Here is an 18660-nt window from a genome sequence, read left to right on the forward strand (position 1 = left end):
TTTTAAATTTTTTCCATATCTGACATAATTCGTCTAAAGCCTCGTCAACCGATCGGAACTGGTACAGATTTTGCACCCGGAGTCCTCTCTTATTATTACAAAAAAATAATATTTTGTCAGAAATTTTAATATGGAATTAGGCTAATCTAATCAATTTATAAATAAAAATTCTAATATTCCTTAAAAGTAGGAAGTAGGTAAGTAACCTTCCTCAAAAAATATTGACTTTAAGAAAATGATACTATCCCATCAATTTTCGTTAATGTTTAATTTGTCAGCATCAAAACGAAAAAAAAAAAATAAAGTAATGTTTCTTAGAAACGTCTTTAAACTTTTGAATCCAACTTTCTCTCTCGTTTCTCCCTCTTAAAACAATTGTTGGGTTTTTTAGAGTTGCGCCTTACGCTCGATCCGAGTTCGAGTTGCGTTCGCTCAGTTTGCCGTTGGTTTTTGTTCGCGTCGGACTCGTGACTGAAATCAATAAGCATAGAAAAAAATTGTACGTATTCGTCCGAGTCAACGATCTCTCAAAGACCTCTTGACCATTCTCAAATTAAACCTGAAAGTTTGAATATTACCGTGGAAAAATGAAGAATAAGTTTAAAAATGAAGTTGAAAATTGTTTAATTATTTTGTTTATTAGTTAATTTTGTGAGTTATAACAAAAACTTGTGTAAATTTAAGTTTCGTTTGAGATAAACTTGGAATAAGAAAGGTAATTAATATATGTGTATTAAAAAATAATTATAAACATTTGAGTACAAATGTACTTAGTTTTTAAGAAAACAACACCTAAATTTAGTAATTAATCACCGTTTTGATAACCTTTTTGGTGACTTTTTGGTAAATAAAATTTGGAAAAAAAATGTAAAGCTGACCCCTTTATTTCATAGAAATTCAAATCATAAGTTTCATTACAGAAATGATTCTCTTACAACATTAATTAATTTAAGAAAAGAAAATCAAGGCCTTTCATTTCCATTATTCAGAAAGTACATTTAAATTTCTAATTTATTTGAATCGAAATTTAAATATAAACTGTTTCAAGAAACTAGCTCGTCAAGATCGTAAACTAAAATATTTTTATATTTGGAATAAAAAAATAGGAATTCCTGTAAGGCTGTTTCTTGTACGAATGAGAGTGTACACATTTAAAACACCTTCAAGATATCACATAGCACACGTCAAACGGTTTAAAATTTACAGCATTCCAACCTAAGACGCCGTTTTATGGTTTTGTTTACATCAAGAAATAAACAATTAAAATCACAAGAAAAATCTTACAAAGAGAAATTATACATTTCCAAAAAATATATGTATAATAAGATAAATTTTTACATTTCAAGTGCCCCAGGACTTTTACTTTATCAAAAACGCCAAAATATATTATTGAGAAATGCCCGCGATAAATAAATTCGACTCGAAAGATTATAATCGAGATAAGTTTGCAAAAAAAATAACAATGGACCGTGTTATTATCTATATCTATCTGTTGTTATCTCGCGTATTTGTTTTCTAATAATTATTTATCATTATAGGTACCCTTTGTTTTATTTTTTTAATCGTATGATTTGTTTAGAAAACACATTTCAATTTAGGTTCTCTTTATTAATATTTATCAAACATCCTTTCCAATTGAAAATAAACGAACTGTGGTTTACTATAAATTGTTATGTTTTTCGGTATAAAATACACGATCTTGAAATAAAACCACACAATTTAAGAGCATGAACGTATTTTAAATGCTTAACACAAATTCTTCTTTTCTAAATAATCTTTTTCTAAGTAAAATCATTCAAAGAACCATTTCACTTCTAAATCAATAATCCTTCGCGTGTTACCATTTTATCGAAATTATTTTCTGAATTGTAATGTTTGAATCGATTTTACACGATTCTGACCTTGTTTGGTAATGCGTAAAAAGAGAAAGTTGTGTATACGCGTATATTCACAATGGGTTTGTTTATTTGTTGATTTATTTGCTTGGGCTGTCTGATTGATTTGGCATTAGTCATCAATAAGAAGCAATTTTTGAAAATAGTAGCGTACAAGTGTAAGCAATTTCTATTTTTGGAACTGGAACGTCGTCGGTAGTGGTTTTGTTTACGTTACTGGTGGGTTTAATTTTGGTTTACGAGATCACATGAGTCCCCACTGGCAAAATGCTAATAGATAAAACATTTTCGAATTAAATACTATTTATTTATTATTCATTTTAGTTAATGTGTTGCACGAAATCGTAGCTTCCCATTTAATATGATGTACAACAACCAATTCCAAATCTAATACAGAGTTATTAATATCTTAAATTAACGCTGAAAGACTCTATTTTTAGATCATATATATAAATAATGGGATTGATGTCATTAATTTCCAGAAAAAGAATTTTATTGGAAAACTTGTGAACATTTAAAACATTCACAACGATATTATTTTGAGGAGTGAAAATGTGATTCATATCTTAAACTAAAGCTGTACTCTATTTTTGAATAATATCAACAAATAATGGTAACAAGTTGCCGAAAATGAGTCTTATATGAAAATCTGATAGTTTGCGTCATGTCAGAAAAAGTTAAAATTTAAATACATCATGTTGACCCTATTTTAGAAATAGAAATGTGACTCATATTTTCAATTAAAGCTAAGAGATTCCATTTTGGATAAAGTATAGTAATAATAGGATTTGATAACAACAATTTCCAGAAAAACCTGTTATTTCCGCTCTGCTAAATAGTACAAATTGAAAAAATTCACATTGACCTTATTTTGTAGAGTTAATATGTGATTTATATCTTGAATTAAAGCTAAAAAACTCTGTTCTTGGATCATTTCGATAAATAATGGGATTTATTAGGAACAATTTGCAGAAAAAAAGTCTTATATGAAAATCTGTTAGTTTGCGTCATGTCAGAAGAAGTTTAAATTTCAATAAACCATGTTGACCTTATTTTTAGAAATTGAAATGTGACATATTTTCAATTAAAGCTAAGATATTCTATTGTGGATAACATATAGTAATAATGAGATTTGATAACAACAATTTCCAAAAAAACCTATTATTTCTGCAATTCCAAATAGCACAAATTGAAAAAATTCACATTGACCTTATTTTGCGGAGTTGGTATGTGATTTATATCTTAAATTAAAGCTAAAAAAACTCTATTTTTGGATCATTTCGAGAAACAATGGGATTTATTAGGAACAATTTGCAGAAAGAGAGTCTTATATGAAAATCTGCTAGTTTGCGTCATGTCAAAAAAAGTCTTAATTTAAATAAATCATGTTGACCTTATTTTTAGAAATTGAAACGAGACTTATATTTGCAATTAAAGCTAAGAGCTTCTATTTTAGATAACGTATAGTAATAATAGGATTTGATAACAACAATTTCCAGAAAAATCTATTATTTCTGCAATTCCAAATAGTACAAATTGAAAAAAATCACATTAACCTTATTTTGTGGAGTTGATATATGATTTATATCTTAAATTAAAGCTAAAAAACTCTATTTTTTGATCATTTCGAGAAATAATGGGATTTCTTGTGAACAAGTTGCAGAAAAAGACTCTTACATGAAAATCTGTTAGTTTGCGTCATGTCAAAAAAAGTCTAAATTTAAATAAATCATGTTGATTTTATTTTTAGAAATAGAAACATGACTTATATTTTCAATTAAAGCTAAGAGATTCTATTTTGGATAACGTATAGTAATAATGGGATTTGATAACAACAATTTCCAGAAAACCCTGGTATTTCCGCAATGCCAAATAGTACAAATTGAAAAAATTCACATTGACTTTATTTTGTGAAGTTGGTATATGATTTATATCTTAAATTAAAGCTACAAAACGCTATTTTTGGGTCATTTCGAAAAATAATGGGATTTCTTGTGAATAAGTTGCAGAAAAAGACTCTTATATGAAAATCTGTTAGTTTGTGTCATGGCAGAATAGGTAAAAATTTAAATAAATCATATTGACCTTATTTTTAGAAATTGAAACGAGACTTGCATTTTCAATTAAAGCTAAGAGATTCTATTTTGGATAAGGTATAGCAAAAATGGGATTTGATAACAACAATTTCCAGAAAAACCTATTATTTCTGCAATTCCAAATAGTACAAATTGAAAAAAATCACATTGACCTTATTGTGTGGAGTTAGTATATGATTTATATCTTAAATTAAAGCTAAAAAAACTCTATTTTTGGATCATTTGGAGAAACAATGGGATTTATTATGAACAATTTGCAGATAAAGAGTCTTATATGAACATCTGTTAGTTTGCGTCATGTCAGAAAAAGTATAAATTTAAATAAATCATGTGGACCTTGTTTTTAGAAATTGAAACGAGACTTATATTTGCAATAAAAGCTAAGAGATTCTATTTTGGATAACGTATAGTAATAATGGGATTTGATACCTACAATTTCCAGGAAAACCTATTATTTCTGTAATTCCAAATAGTACAAATTGAAAAAAATCATATTGACCTTATTTTGTGGAGTTGGTATATGATTTATATCTTAAATTAAAGCTAAAAAACTCTATTTTTGGATCATTTGGAGAAACAATGGGATTTATTATGAACAATTTGCAGAAAAAGAGTCTTATATGAAAATCTGTTAGTCTGCGTCATGGCAGAATAGGTCAAAATTTAAATAAATCATAATGACCTTATTTCAAGGAATTGAAAAGAGACTTATATCTTCCCTTATGCTAAGAGGTCATATTTAAGATAATGGCTACACATAATGGGATTTGATGTCAACAATTTCCAGAATAACCATTTTATAGACTTTATTACAACCACAAAAAGTAATCCTTTAGTATGAATTCCATATCAGAGAATGGAGTTCGCTATCGTGCCATCTTGGAAGACTATTTTTGGCATGATTTGGATGGCCTTGACATCGGTGGTTCCAAGAAGTCCACTTGTCTCACTGCTAGTCAAACAGTAATCTATAGAAGAAATTGAGTGAGAGTAACTCAAATTGCTTTAATTCATACTCAGCACTATACCACATACTCCCAAGAGTCCAACCACAATTAGAGACGTTTCGGCAACGCAGCTGATGGGCTAGATCTCTCCTCCACTTCTAAAGTACGTTTCATGTTCCCTGGGTTAATTCGTTTAAACCATCTTTCTGATCAATCATTCGTTCTGACCAAAAATTGCAAACTTTGAACAAAATGAAAATACTTTCTGTTGCTACTTTTAAATTTCCAACATAGTGATATAATAAGACGTAGTGGAGTAAAATGACAAATAAGATGGTAACCATATGCTATCCAGGAAGAGAACTCTTTCTCTCTATCTCGTTGAGTATAAAAGAAGTAGATGCTAATTTATGATTAGATGGCGCTTACAGAAGAGTTGATACTACTTTCAGAAGACTAAATGCTACTAATGGAAGATTAAACATGGTTAATGGGCTTTTATTAATTATTTATTTGTGCTGATACCAACAATAAATATATAGATAATCATGTCAAATTTCTAATTATGTATTCTGTGGTAACTAACCAAACTAATGAAAGTTTAAAAGATAACAATACTTTTAACTGTTTTTATAACAAATTGAAATTGCACTATCTCTATGTCATCCAAAACTATAACATAAATTATAACTTTGTTTTAATATTTTTTTTGCAAGACGTATGTTCAAATTGAAATAGTTTATTACGCCCTGTTTTGTAGAAGAAGATTATATCTTTAATTTGGTGTATAAATCATTTCCTTATCTTTAAAAGTAAAGGTTGTTTGAGATAGAAATAAAATTTATTCATGGACTGTAATATAACATAACAACGTGCTATAAACAAATAAATAAACAAATAAACGAAAACAAAGCAAAAATGCAATGAATAAGGCTATCGACCAAAGGTAATGTTTATTAATCCTACATTACTTTAGCATATATTTTGAAAACATTCATTTATTTCCTTGATCAAGTATACTGGTGAAGTATGAAAAACATTCATTGATAATAGAGTATACAATACTCTATTACCAAATGCTCGCTAGAGGTGTGTTCCTATTAAAATACAAAGTTGTTATGGATATGTTGGAAAACCCGTTGCATGATAGTTACTTCACTTCAAAATCTTCCAACACTTTACAAAATAAATTTATCTGGATTAGTGCCAGTTTCATATAATAGCTTTTCTTTTTGCTCTAATTTCCTGAATCAGGACTTGATTCACTGATTTTTTTTAAGAGAAATTATTATCAAAAAATTCTTCAATATCAAGAACAAGGTATTAGAAACCGTCTCTAATAACATACCGAATTACCAGTTTGGCTTTGAATCTGGTAGATCTACGTCCCACGCTCTGGCAGTGCTTATTTCCAATTTTCAAGTGACACGCTTCCAAAAACGCCTTTCTGCGGCAGTGTTCTTGGATATCCGTAGAACGTTCGATTCAGTGTGGCATCGGGGATTCCTATACAAACTCAATAAACAAAAAAAAATAAATCAATTCCTTTCCAACCGCTACTTAATAGTAAGATTAAAAACTACTTCTCCCGCAATCTCTCCCGCATACTCTATAACTTCTTTTGCTGCGATATCTACAATCCAGATATCTTCGATTTGGACTCATACGCTCTAATCTCCAATCATTTCTTCCCATCCATGCTCCTTCTCCAACCGTAACTATCCAATCCACGGTCATATCTCCCGTAACAACATGCAAATACTTAGAAATCTCGATAGACCGGAGATTAAAATTTTCAGACTATGCCATCCAGGTGAAAATAAAAATGACAAAGCGTGCGAAGCACTTTAGATCTTTAACATATCAGCGACGCGGTATATCTACTAAATGCGCCCCCCACATATACAACACCATCTGTAAGCCGGTCATTGTATATTCTCCGCTAATCCTCTCCGAAGCATCTAGAGGGGCCAGATACCATCTAGAAGTAGCGGAAAGATCTGCTTTAGATGCATCACATGAATCCTACATCTTCAAAACCCACTATTCAATCTCAGCACCGAACTCCTGTACAATCTAAAGTCTCTATCCTATAATGCCGCCATCAACTTCCCTATTGATTCCTTAAAAAAATTATTCATCACTACCCAATCATACCACCACTCCCTTCATCTCCTACGTAAATTAGCACGAAAGTAGATTCAAGGACCAAGATTCTAGCAAAGACTTTCCCTGGTAAAAAGGTTACGGTCGATAGCTCTTTTAGACCAACTTTTTTTATACATACATGTCAGTAAAACACACTGATTTACGACGTTTCAACGTCGACCCTATTAGTCTTTTCAACTAAACAACAATAATAACTCCAATGTTAAACTGAACTGAAGTCGATATTCCCCAATCACCGTACCTTACTCGACTAGCACTAAGGGGGCGCTACCGTTTTGGTCATACGACTTAAGGGAGTCCATCTCACGCATGATAAGGATGGGGGTGTTCGGTACCGCATCATCCAGAGAATCCCTTCAATGTAATAATAATAATAATAATAACATTCCCTCTATTAGGAAGCTATAACTACTTGTTGTTCACATTTTAAAACACGCTAGCATGTTTTACTAGAATGAATTAAGAGTTAGGAACAAGAGGCAATGATTATTCAAGTAAAGTGAACTCAGAGGTCAGAAACGCGCTGACATGTTCCACAAGGATAACTCATTGTTCTATCAACTTTAAATTAAAGTGGATTCAGAGGTCAGAAACGCGCTGACGTGTTCTACAAAGATCAGTCATTGTTAACTCAAGATTGAACCAAAGTGAATTCAGAGGTCAGAAAGGCGCTAACATGTTCTACAAGGATCAATAATTGTTCTATCAACTTTGTACTAAAGTAAACTCAAAAGTCAGAAACGCGCTGACATGTTCTACAAAGATCAGTCAGTTTTTTCTCAAGATTGAACCAAACTGAACTCAGAGGTCAGAAACGCGCTGACATGTTCCACAAAGATTAATCATTATTTTCTCAAGATTGTTCGCATTAATCCCGGCCAGGATTCGTAATGATAAAAATGTAATAGATTTTCGAAGTGTAGTGTTAAGTGTCAACTGTATCTTAGATAGAGAACTCGACCATTCTGCTGCCAGCCAGCCGTCGTCGGAGCTCATCTCCCAGCTTGTCGCTTCTTCCAAGGAAATACGCAGTCGTTTGGTATCCTAGCCTTATGCAAGGACATCCGCCGTCATCCACATTTCGCGTTTGAACACGTTTGAATCTCTTCAGACTTCTAAGACGTTCGAGAATGTTCCATAAAAAAACTCGTCGCTTTGTTTTAATTGTTTTCACAGCTAATTTCCGGAATACTTCTAGTGATTCTTCCATATCGGGTTGTCTATCGCCTATCCCACTTCTGATATCAGTAAATCACACTGATTTACGACGTTTCAACGTCGACCCCATTACAAGTATGTGGTGCTATGGTCGGTCCAAGATTTCATCCGTTCTTCCTGTTGGTTTCCATTGGAAAGGGGCAAACGTTTCGTCAAGATCTCACCTGGCATCTTCACTGTGTTATCGCAGTCTCCTGTCGGCAAACTACGAAACTAGAATATTTAGATTGAAAATAGCTGTACACTGATTCAGTGATTTCCTAAAAAGAAGTTATTATCAATCATATCGAAAAATTCTTCAAATAAAAGTTGTTTGATATAAAATTCTTAGCAGTTTCTCTCAATAAATTTTTTTTGATATTCTCATTAAATAACGTTCCACACTGATTCACTTATTTTCAAAAATAATAATTATTGTTTGTATTGAAAAAAGTGTCAAATTATAATTGTTTTAAATTAGATTATTAATCATTTCCCTTAACATTTTTGGATATTTAGGTTAAAAATAGCTGTACACTGATTCACTAATTTTCTAAAAAGAAGTTATTATCAATCATATCGAAAAATTCTTCAAATAAAAGTTGTTTGATATAAGATTCTTAACAGTTTCTCTTAATAACATTTTTTGATATTTACATTAAAAGCAATTCTACACTTCAGTGATTTACTAAAGAGAAATTATTATTGATTATATCGAAAATTTTTTAAATAAAAGTTGTTTTACATTAGATTCTTAACAGCTTACTTTTATTAAATGAATTGACACTTTACTGATTCACTGATTTTCAAAAATCATTTGAAACATAAATATTATTCCTGAATATTAATACGTAACCTCTAACTTCACAAGAATTTTCCAGGATTTCCTAAATCTCCTACATCGAAATTGGTAGAATAAAGTATTGATGATCAAAGTAGAAACCTTCCAAGTGAGGTGAATAAAATTCATTTAATCGGAAATACGCATATTCGTAGAAAATTACCAAAATTAACTAACAGTTTAAATAAAGGCGTATCGAAAAAGCGGTTAAACTTATCGAGAGGTTGTTTATGTCGTCTACGAAAATTTTTATTTGTAGTAATAGATTTCAACGTGCAACCGGCCTCGAGTTGAGCAACGACGACACGTGCGGTGCCCGCAATTGGCACTTCAACGAAATTCCTTTACACGTGACCGATAAGGAAAAGCATCTCGTTCATTGTGGTTTCTGTTTGCTTTCAAACCTAATCTGTTCTTAACAGTTTGAAAATCGGTGGAGAATGAATCACTTGGATGCTAAAAATTTTCAAATAAATGTTGTTGAAAATGAGATTTATTGCCGAACACTTTTAGGAACGTGTACACTTTTAAATCGATTGTGTCATCCTAGACATTTAATTAAGTATATTTTAAAAGTCTTTAAATTTTTTTTAGTTATTAATAAATATTAGAAATATTTAATAATAATATTTATGAAATTTTTGCTAAATTTATCCAGGATCCTGAAATTGTAATAAAATACAGTAGAAGCTCAATATGCACGAGTGTTTGGTGAAGGTGGGCCGCACAAACTGTATATCATCGAACCTGACTCAAATTAGTCTTAACCAAACAATATTGATTAATGCTTGAACATCAACAAATTAAATTTCTATAAAAGTTTTTACGATTTGCAAAAAATTATTTTACTAATTTATAAAATTCTTTTTCATAAAACAAATATTGTTGAGAGTATCGATAAATTTGCCAATCACTTGCGTATCACGTTCCACACTTCTGGGACATTATTATTGGTACACTGTACACATACAGCAATATAGACATAATTTGCGAACATTTACGCAAAAGTGATATCGCGGGATATATTGGTCGATTAGATAACGCAGTGCGTTGCGTTTAACTTTCATATTCCCGCGCTCGATGCATACCGAGCTGACGGTAGTTTGACGTCAGGCCGTTGTTGTTGTGCACTACCGTTTATCAGGACTTATTTTTTTTTTTGTTGCTAAACTGAATATTAACGAATCGAAAACTAAATAACATTGAATATAAAACTTAAACAGATATAATTCCATTAATAGTTTAAACGCATAAGTAATTTTCTTAAATATTTTACACATTGTATATTCGAAATCGAATCATCTCGAATGTCGAAATGAACACTCTTATTATTGCCTGCCTTCGTATAGCTTAGGGCTTACATATGGGATAACAGAAGTTTTCTCTCCGTCTACGGGTTGGCTTCATGGACAATCAAGGTATAGACTTGGACTTAGAATTTCGATAGAGACATGATTTTAGTTTTTGTATCAAATGCTGCTTACTACAAGGAAATTTCCACATGTTTGTCTAGAAGAGATGTTTTTCAATCGTAACAGCATCTTTTAATTTTTATGGAGGATTCTTTAGCTGCTTAAACCAATATTTTTGGAACATACGTTTGATTGCCCTACTCATTACAAATCCATGTTTTTACTTGCCAATCAATAATGGCTCTTGCTCGCTACACCAGAGCATTGGAATAACATGGCCAATGTAATATATACCTGCAATAATCGAAGCCAATATACACACTCTCGTTCATAGTTTTGCTGGATGAGCAGAAAAAAATGTTTTTTAGTTGCATGAGTTAGCATATTTCCGGTGAAAGGTATCAGAAACAAATACAACACTTTTGCTGCTTCTAATATATTATTTGTAACATAATTATTGAGAAAAGTGTAAATTTCGTTTCTCTGTGTCTCATAATTTCATGATATAAATGAATCTTTTTATTTGTCCTTATCATCTGTTACCCACAGCTGCCGTAGGTAAAAAAAAATCTGTACAAGAATGTAGGGTAGAGGCAGATTGAAGGTTGAGTTTCCTTATGGTGTATTTTCTCTGTTATGTATTTTCTATATAGTTTCTCGATTTTCTTTTGAAGTCCCACCCGCTACCATAAGTGATATGAGATGCCTTATTCTATTTTGTGATACTCCACATAAACACTTAAGAGCTCCCTTGTATACATCATATATCCACATCTAGTTTACTCAGCAGTTATTGGAGAAATAGGTCTTGTTCTCTTTTCGTCTCAAACTCATGAAATATTTTTAAAATTGCTATTTTGTCTGTACCACTCAACATGCATTTAAGTAAGTTTAGGATGCCCAATGACTAAAACAAAGGTATGGGCGGCACAGCGTTGTTCAATTTAGTACTGGAACATGCCATACGAAAGATGAAAATAGAAAGATAAAAATTGTTGATAAATAAGTAAGCAAAACAAATATAAACAACAATAATGATTCAATTTAAATAAAACAAAATTTTCCTCTTTCTTGCTTTTTATTTTATTATACTTCTAAATCGATTTCGAGGAAACAATCCTCATCTTCAGTAGAATCTTATATAAAAAAATTTAAAACAATATGAAACAAATCCAAAACTTCTATAAATTTACTTACTGTCAGTTTAGTTGAAAAAATATATTAATCATTAAATCTAACACACACAATAATAATAAATGATCACAATAATGATGCCTGCTTCATCAAGTAGTGTCACGGGTCTTGCAATTCGTATATCTTTAAATAGAGCCGCCGAGGGATGGCAACCAGACTGGGGAAATATGAGGAAGAATGACCAATAAACCTTACTATGCAATAACCCATACTATCACATCTCAGATTACACAAAGGAACATTATTATTATGACACCTGAACGCTAACTCAGTGACTGGCAAATAGCATAAACGTCTTAGAGTGGAAGATCTTGAGCAGGATTGTAGATCCAATATATGAGAATAAATGAATAATAAAGTATAACCAGGAATTATAAAGCTAGTACAAAATACTACATCAAGATGAAGAGATTGCAATGGGCAGGACATGTGGTCAGGAAAGAGAGAAGGATATTGAAGCAACTACTTTACAGAAAAATGTAGTTTCATTAACTATTTCAATAACTTAGTTCCAGAAACTGGAGGAAAGAAGACTTGTATAGAGAGGCTTGGAAGCACAAATTGAGAGACACCAGACTGATAACGGTCTGTGGAGCCATTGAACAAGAAGAAAAATCTGAATCGCAGGCCATTGGAGCTTATCAAACGTTTCTGAAACTTCAAATAGTACCGCTAGTACATACTCCTTGTGTACATTATTTACTTTGTATCGCTTGGTTTCCAGTATTGAAGATGTTGTTGTTCATTTTTGTTCCTATCCTTCTTAAGTTTTCCTCATAGTAGTTTCTTCCGATTTTTTTCTCGAGGAACTGGGGATTGTGGTATATCGATCTTGACTCTTTTCTATTATTAACACTTCTGCATGTTTCAATTGGGTTAGACGTGGAGTTATTACCACCCTTCCTCTTTTCGTTATTAAGTTCGTTATGTGATACTGCGATAGAGTTGTGTCTAAGTATGTATGTAGGAAAGGGGAAGGTATGCTTCTGTTCCAATATAAAATAACGACCACAACAGAATGAAGAAAAGCCTTATCAAATGTATTTCGCTCCAAAACGCTACAAAGACACTTATAAATTAGAGCCATGTTATGATCAAGTGGAATCGTTATCATTCCATATTGGTAGGTTACTTTTGGCCAAAATTGAATGGACTTGACATCAGTAATATGTATTTCAATTTTTTTGGTCAAATCCTCGATACGAGGATGGGAAAGGGGAAGGTATGCTTCTGCATACAGCACCTAGGCCCCAACAGGCCCCTTGTACATCGTTCTGCACTCTCTCCGGTAACATCAACCAGCCTAAGGAATTTCCGAAGGCTAGAATACAGCTCAGAAGTGTGTTCCTGATGCCATCCGTGTTCGGCCATTCCTCTGCGAAGTCTCTCATTCTGAAGTCTTGCAGAATGGGGTAGTCACACATGATGTGTTGAACCGTCTCCTCCTTCTCTTCACAGAGACGACAGAGAGGACTAACAGCAAGCTTAAGGTTATAAAGATGCTTGTTTCTCTTACAGCTACCCGTGACGAGTCGCGTTACAATTCATAGAGTGTTTCTACTAAGCCTTACGAAATACAAGGCAGCCCTTAACCCTATCCCACCAGTTCATAAACTTTTTGTGGGTAAAATCTTTATATATCTGCGGTCTTCTCCAGTGTCAGATGACAACCCATAACAAGTCCTGAGGTAATTGTTATTCTACTCAAGGCTAAAATAGCTTGTCTACTGTCAGTGTAAACTGTAAAAGTTTTACCTACCAAGTTCGATTTGACAATAACGTCAGCGGCAAGTTGTATGGCGATTAACTCCGCCTGTATGACGGTGGTAATTTTACCTAGAGGTTCAGATACGTAGAGTCGGAGATCGTACAAGAAGACTCCGGCTCCAGCTCATTCCCGTCTACTTGAAGCATCAGTGTAGATTTTAAAGCTGTTTTTTACCTCTACTTCTGCGGAACTTGGGTGGGTGAGATATTTCTTCGTAAAAACGTGTTGTAGGGGTGTGAACTCCGTTTTATATTCCAGAATTGGTGAGTAATCCATCATTTCATTCCAGAAAATGGTATTTTTACTATATCTCTCACCCATTAGAATTCCTGTTGCCCGCAGTCGAATCATGGTCACCAGTGCCCCCTCTTGAATGAACAAATGAAGTGGCGTTAGGTTCAACATGTTTTCTATGGCTGCAGTGGGGGTAGTACGCAGAGCACCTGTAACATACAAACACGCAAATTTCTGAATGTATCTCTGAATGAATGTATATTGTAAGGTCTTTGACCACCATACTACTGCACCATATGTAAGCATAGGTCGAATTACAGGCGTATAAATCCAGAGGGCATTTTTGGGTGACAAACCCCATGTCTTACCTATAGCCCTTCGGCATTGACCGAATGCAACGTACGCTTTTTTACTCTATTATCTAGGTAGGCTCTCCATGTCATTTTATTGTTAAGTGTGATGCCCAGATATTTGACTTCTGTTGACAACACCAATGGAGTGATGGCATTCTGGGCTTGCCAAACTAACTCATCCGTGTGAAAAGAATCAACTCTGTCTTCTTAGGATTCACAGAGAGTCTTTGTTCGTCACATCAAGTCTCTATCAATTTGAGAGCTACTTGCATCCTATCAAGAAGCACGTTTATGTACTTGCCTTTGACGAGAATGATTATCAGAGAATCATCTGCGTAACCAACTGTAGTAAAGTTAGCTTAAGTGAGGCGTTTCAAGAGGCTATCCAGGGTGAGGATCCACAAAAGTGGGGATAGTACACCCCCTTGTGGACAAGGGGGTTTCAAGTTGTGTCCATTTTTGTGTTCTGTTTTAATTCTTCAATTCCTATCTCTTGATGACTTTCTATTTCCTGGTCGCTCATCCACGGTTGCTGTGTTTTCTATTCTTTCTTTTGTCGCCTCATCAAACAGGGTGAGAATTAGATAGAGTCGATAATTCTGGTGTGATGGTATTACCTGAGTTATTATGTCATCTTAAAACCCATCCTCGTATCGAGGATTTGACCAAAAAAATTGAAATACATATTACTGATGTCAAGCCCATTCAATTTTGGCCAAAAGTAACCTACCAATATGGAATGATAACGATTCCACTTGATCATAACATGGCTCTAATTTATAAGTGTCTATGTAGCGTTTTGGAGCAAAATACATTTGATAAGGCTTTTCTTCATTCTGTTGGTGGTCGTTATTTTATATTGTTTTCTGATTCTTCCGCTCTTCACTTCTTCAACTTTTTCCTCGGCTATAATATAGTTTACAATCCTTCTTGTTTTCTGGTTTCTTGGCATCTCTTTTAAGTTGTGTATACGCATCTGCCGCCGTGTCTTTCCTGCGAGATGTGATGTTAATATCGTCGGCATAGGCTGCTATTTGTATGAATTTGCTTACTAGTGAGTTTGTTCTCCCGATATCTATTTGGCGTGTGACGCATTCAAGTTTCTACTGATGGTATCATGCTTACTTGAAATATCACGAAAACGTTGCATGCATTTATGTGATTTGCTCAGAATTTCTTTCACTAAAAAAGCTGATCGATTGTGAAGCATCCTTTTCTAAAACCAGCTTGATATTCTTCAATTAAGTTTTCTGTGATGGGGTACAGGCGCTTATTAAGTGTATGGGTAAAGATTTTGTGCTGTACATAGTAGTGTTATGCCACGACGTTGTTTACAGCTTAGTTTGTCCTATTTTTGTGGATTAGGCAAATAATTCCTGTTTTCTAATCGGTTGGCATGTTTTTTCTCTCCATATGTTGAAGAACTGCAGTAACAATGTGTTCGCCCATAGCTTGTACAGCTCTGGAGGAGGATTACCAATATCTTCTGGGTATCTTATTGTTTCTTTGTGCCTTGATAGCTCGTTTAACCTCCTCCAATGTTGGAAGTTCTATCTCTTATGTTCCTTTTGAGGCATCAATCTCTTATGTGTCAAGCAAGATTTGGAAATCTTCTCTTGGAAATTCTACAATTTTGATATTTTAGGGATTTCTATGGTCCAAATAAAATATGTTTATAACTGAGTGTGATCTAATTTATAACGTCTCATTGGTTCGTTACAAACGATTGTACAAAATATTTGTCTCCATCATTTTATTGTGTCACTGTTTTGATTTAATTTTTTAATCTGTAATCCTCGTTGACCCTAAAATCAGTTTCGTAACAAATATTATCTTTTTTAATAAAAATTGAAAAATTATTATACTTTGTCAAACGCACTAAACTCATTTCTGTCCCAAAATAGACAAACCCACTTCTTTTTATCCACATATAACTTTCTCGTTACATTACGTCAACAAGGTCGGATTGTGTCAAAATCATTTCAATTGCGTCGTTTCAATATCCCTCAATAGAATCTACTAGAAAAGAGACGTTAATTCGCTTTCATTATGGCGATTGTAACACAGTAACGCGAAAATTGGAGATAAATCGACAATAAATTGATTGTTTATATTTATACATCTTCGCATGTAAGAAAAAGATTATTGATTCTTGCGAGTTTTTTGTGTGTTAATTTTTTTTTGCTCATTCGAATTTGCTGCGCAGTTTACGGTTTTTACGCAGCTCGTACCGTCGTCGTTTGGGTTAGTTTTGGTCATTAACCTTTTACACTCACTCTTGTTGATGGTAAATACGTTCTATAGTGTTCTCTTTTTAGTTTGGCCCAGAAAAAAAATCGTAAAGTTTCTTAAAGAATCTTAATTGAAAATGCTACTTATATATTTAGAAAAGATATCTTTTAAGGCGACGAAATTATTTTAATTTTAAATGATTTTTATTAGCAAATTAATCATTAATCACATTAGTCGCAAATCAAAGTTCGCCAGATATTTTCTTTCTGCGTATAACGAGATAATGAAGCGATTGATGTTTAATGCTTTTTCAGCGTACAATCGGTTTGTTGTCCGCGAATGAAATTACAAAGTATTACGGTTTATCTCTTCATGTGTTATCATGTTGTTCTTCAATAATTTAGCTATCATACATTCATATACATATAATCAATTTTCAGTAACTTTACAATGTTAGGTTCGGTTTAATTTTTTTTATTTCTAGATTTTTCTTAGGTTAACAAACTCCAATTTGAGATAAAATTTTATCGTTGTTTTCTCAGACGAGTTTTAAACAAAATAATAACAACACTTTTCATCATTTCTTTTTTTAACTTGTTGTAAAAGAAACACTTTTTATTTATCACTGGCCACGGGTTTTTTTTTGTATGAATGGATGACGTAAAATCTGAAGCCAACAAAGTTCGTCGTCTAAAGTAATAACTTCCTGGAGCTATAAAATGTTTACCATTTACATTGTGTTATTATTTATTACTGAACTACGAGTGTTGTCACCTAACGACTAATATAAATACATGAGGAACATTTACGACTAAAACTATTTCTTGACCATGATTTCTTAGCCAAAAACTCGTCGTTTTGGACATTATTTCAACCACGTGTTATCATTTTTGCTTTAAATATTTTACTAAATAAAGACCGTTACAATGTTTTTTTTACATTGTAACACAACAACGATTTAGGTAGGTTGCTTTTTAAACATACAAAAAAAGTCCAGATAAGATATGATAATCCACTAGATAAAATCTTGTTTTCGTTTTTTGTTTTCAGGCATAGATTTAAAAAACAAATTATTCATATAAATATGTATACAATAAAATGTATAGCTATATTTAAAAATGTTATAAAACTAAGTTGAGTGTTAATTATAGGTAAAAGGTTCGTCAATCAAACACCGAACGTATTTCATAGTGTTATACACAATAAACTTGAGTGAGGATAATCATTTTGTTTACGACAACCGTTGAAAGCTGCATCATCATACCACATCAAAAAAGCAAAAGGCGAAAATGATTTTGTAAACTGATGACGTTCGCTAGGTCAATTAGATGCTCGTCATGTTCAAAACTAATAACGTTATAAAAAATTAAAGGTGTTTATTCTCATCAATTTTTTATCGTGAATATTGACTCATATAAAATTGTTTTTGCATTATCCGGTTTAATACCAATTTTTAGAAATCGTAAATGATCTTATATTTTACTGAAGTCTATATATATTAGTGACAGAATAATGAGCACAGACATTAATGTATTTTTGTAGAAAGTGTGATATATTCGGTTCTAAACCTACCATTGTTATGTTACTTTCTCTATATTACAGGAATTCAACTGCTAATTTGTCGAAATTTTCTTAAAAAAAATAAGATCTTTTTTTTCAACATGTTGGTATAAATAATGCAAATGTTAAAAGAAAAAGACCTACGGCTCAGCATAATGGAGTGGAATGCAAACGGACTGCTCCAGTACCAATATTATCTGAAGCACTCCTGTGCATGGAAAATGTCGATGTGTGTCTAGTATCAGAAAATTTAAAAAGTATTGAACTTAACATTCAATTTATGGGGCCAATATAGCTCACTAAGGCAATGCATTGATTATTAAAAATAATAACAAATGTTTTGAAGATGGAGAATATGTGACCTGTAACATCCAAGCTACAATTGTAAGAATAGCGACAGCCACAGAAAATTTCAAAGTATGTGCCATCATAAATTTATTGCCTACCTGGATACATCTACGAAAATGGTATATTACATTCGTTTCTAGATCAAGCTACCGCTTCATTGTTGAAAGAGTCTTCAACGCTAAGCATACCGATTGGGGCTCCAGACTCATTACCACTAATCGACATGAATTATACAAACCTTCTGTTAGATGTAGGTGCGAATTCGTATTTACGGGCAAGCCCGACTTCTCTCTTGTCAAGAATGTATCACCAAATTATATTAAAATCATTATGAAAGATCAAAACCAACGATGAAAAATGATAAATAAATATTCAGAATAAGTTTATCAACCCTTAAAACGTCGAAACAATTGA

At 32.6% G+C, this 18660-nt stretch overlaps 1 protein-coding gene across 1 annotated transcript in view; it reads left to right on the forward strand.

Annotated features, from left to right (window-relative positions):
• Nucleotides 1-432: 432 nt before the first annotated feature.
• The window catches only part of LOC111413984 (uncharacterized), a 59175-nt gene continuing 40947 nt past the window's right edge, over nt 433-18660 (forward strand). The window contains exon 1 of the mRNA XM_023045132.2: nt 433-715. The gene's annotated coding sequence lies outside the window, so the exon portion shown is untranslated. The remainder of the gene's footprint in view (nt 716-18660) is intronic.

Source organism: Onthophagus taurus, chromosome 6 (genome assembly GCF_036711975.1).
Source record: "Onthophagus taurus isolate NC chromosome 6, IU_Otau_3.0, whole genome shotgun sequence".
NCBI lineage: Eukaryota > Metazoa > Arthropoda > Insecta > Coleoptera > Scarabaeidae > Onthophagus > Onthophagus taurus.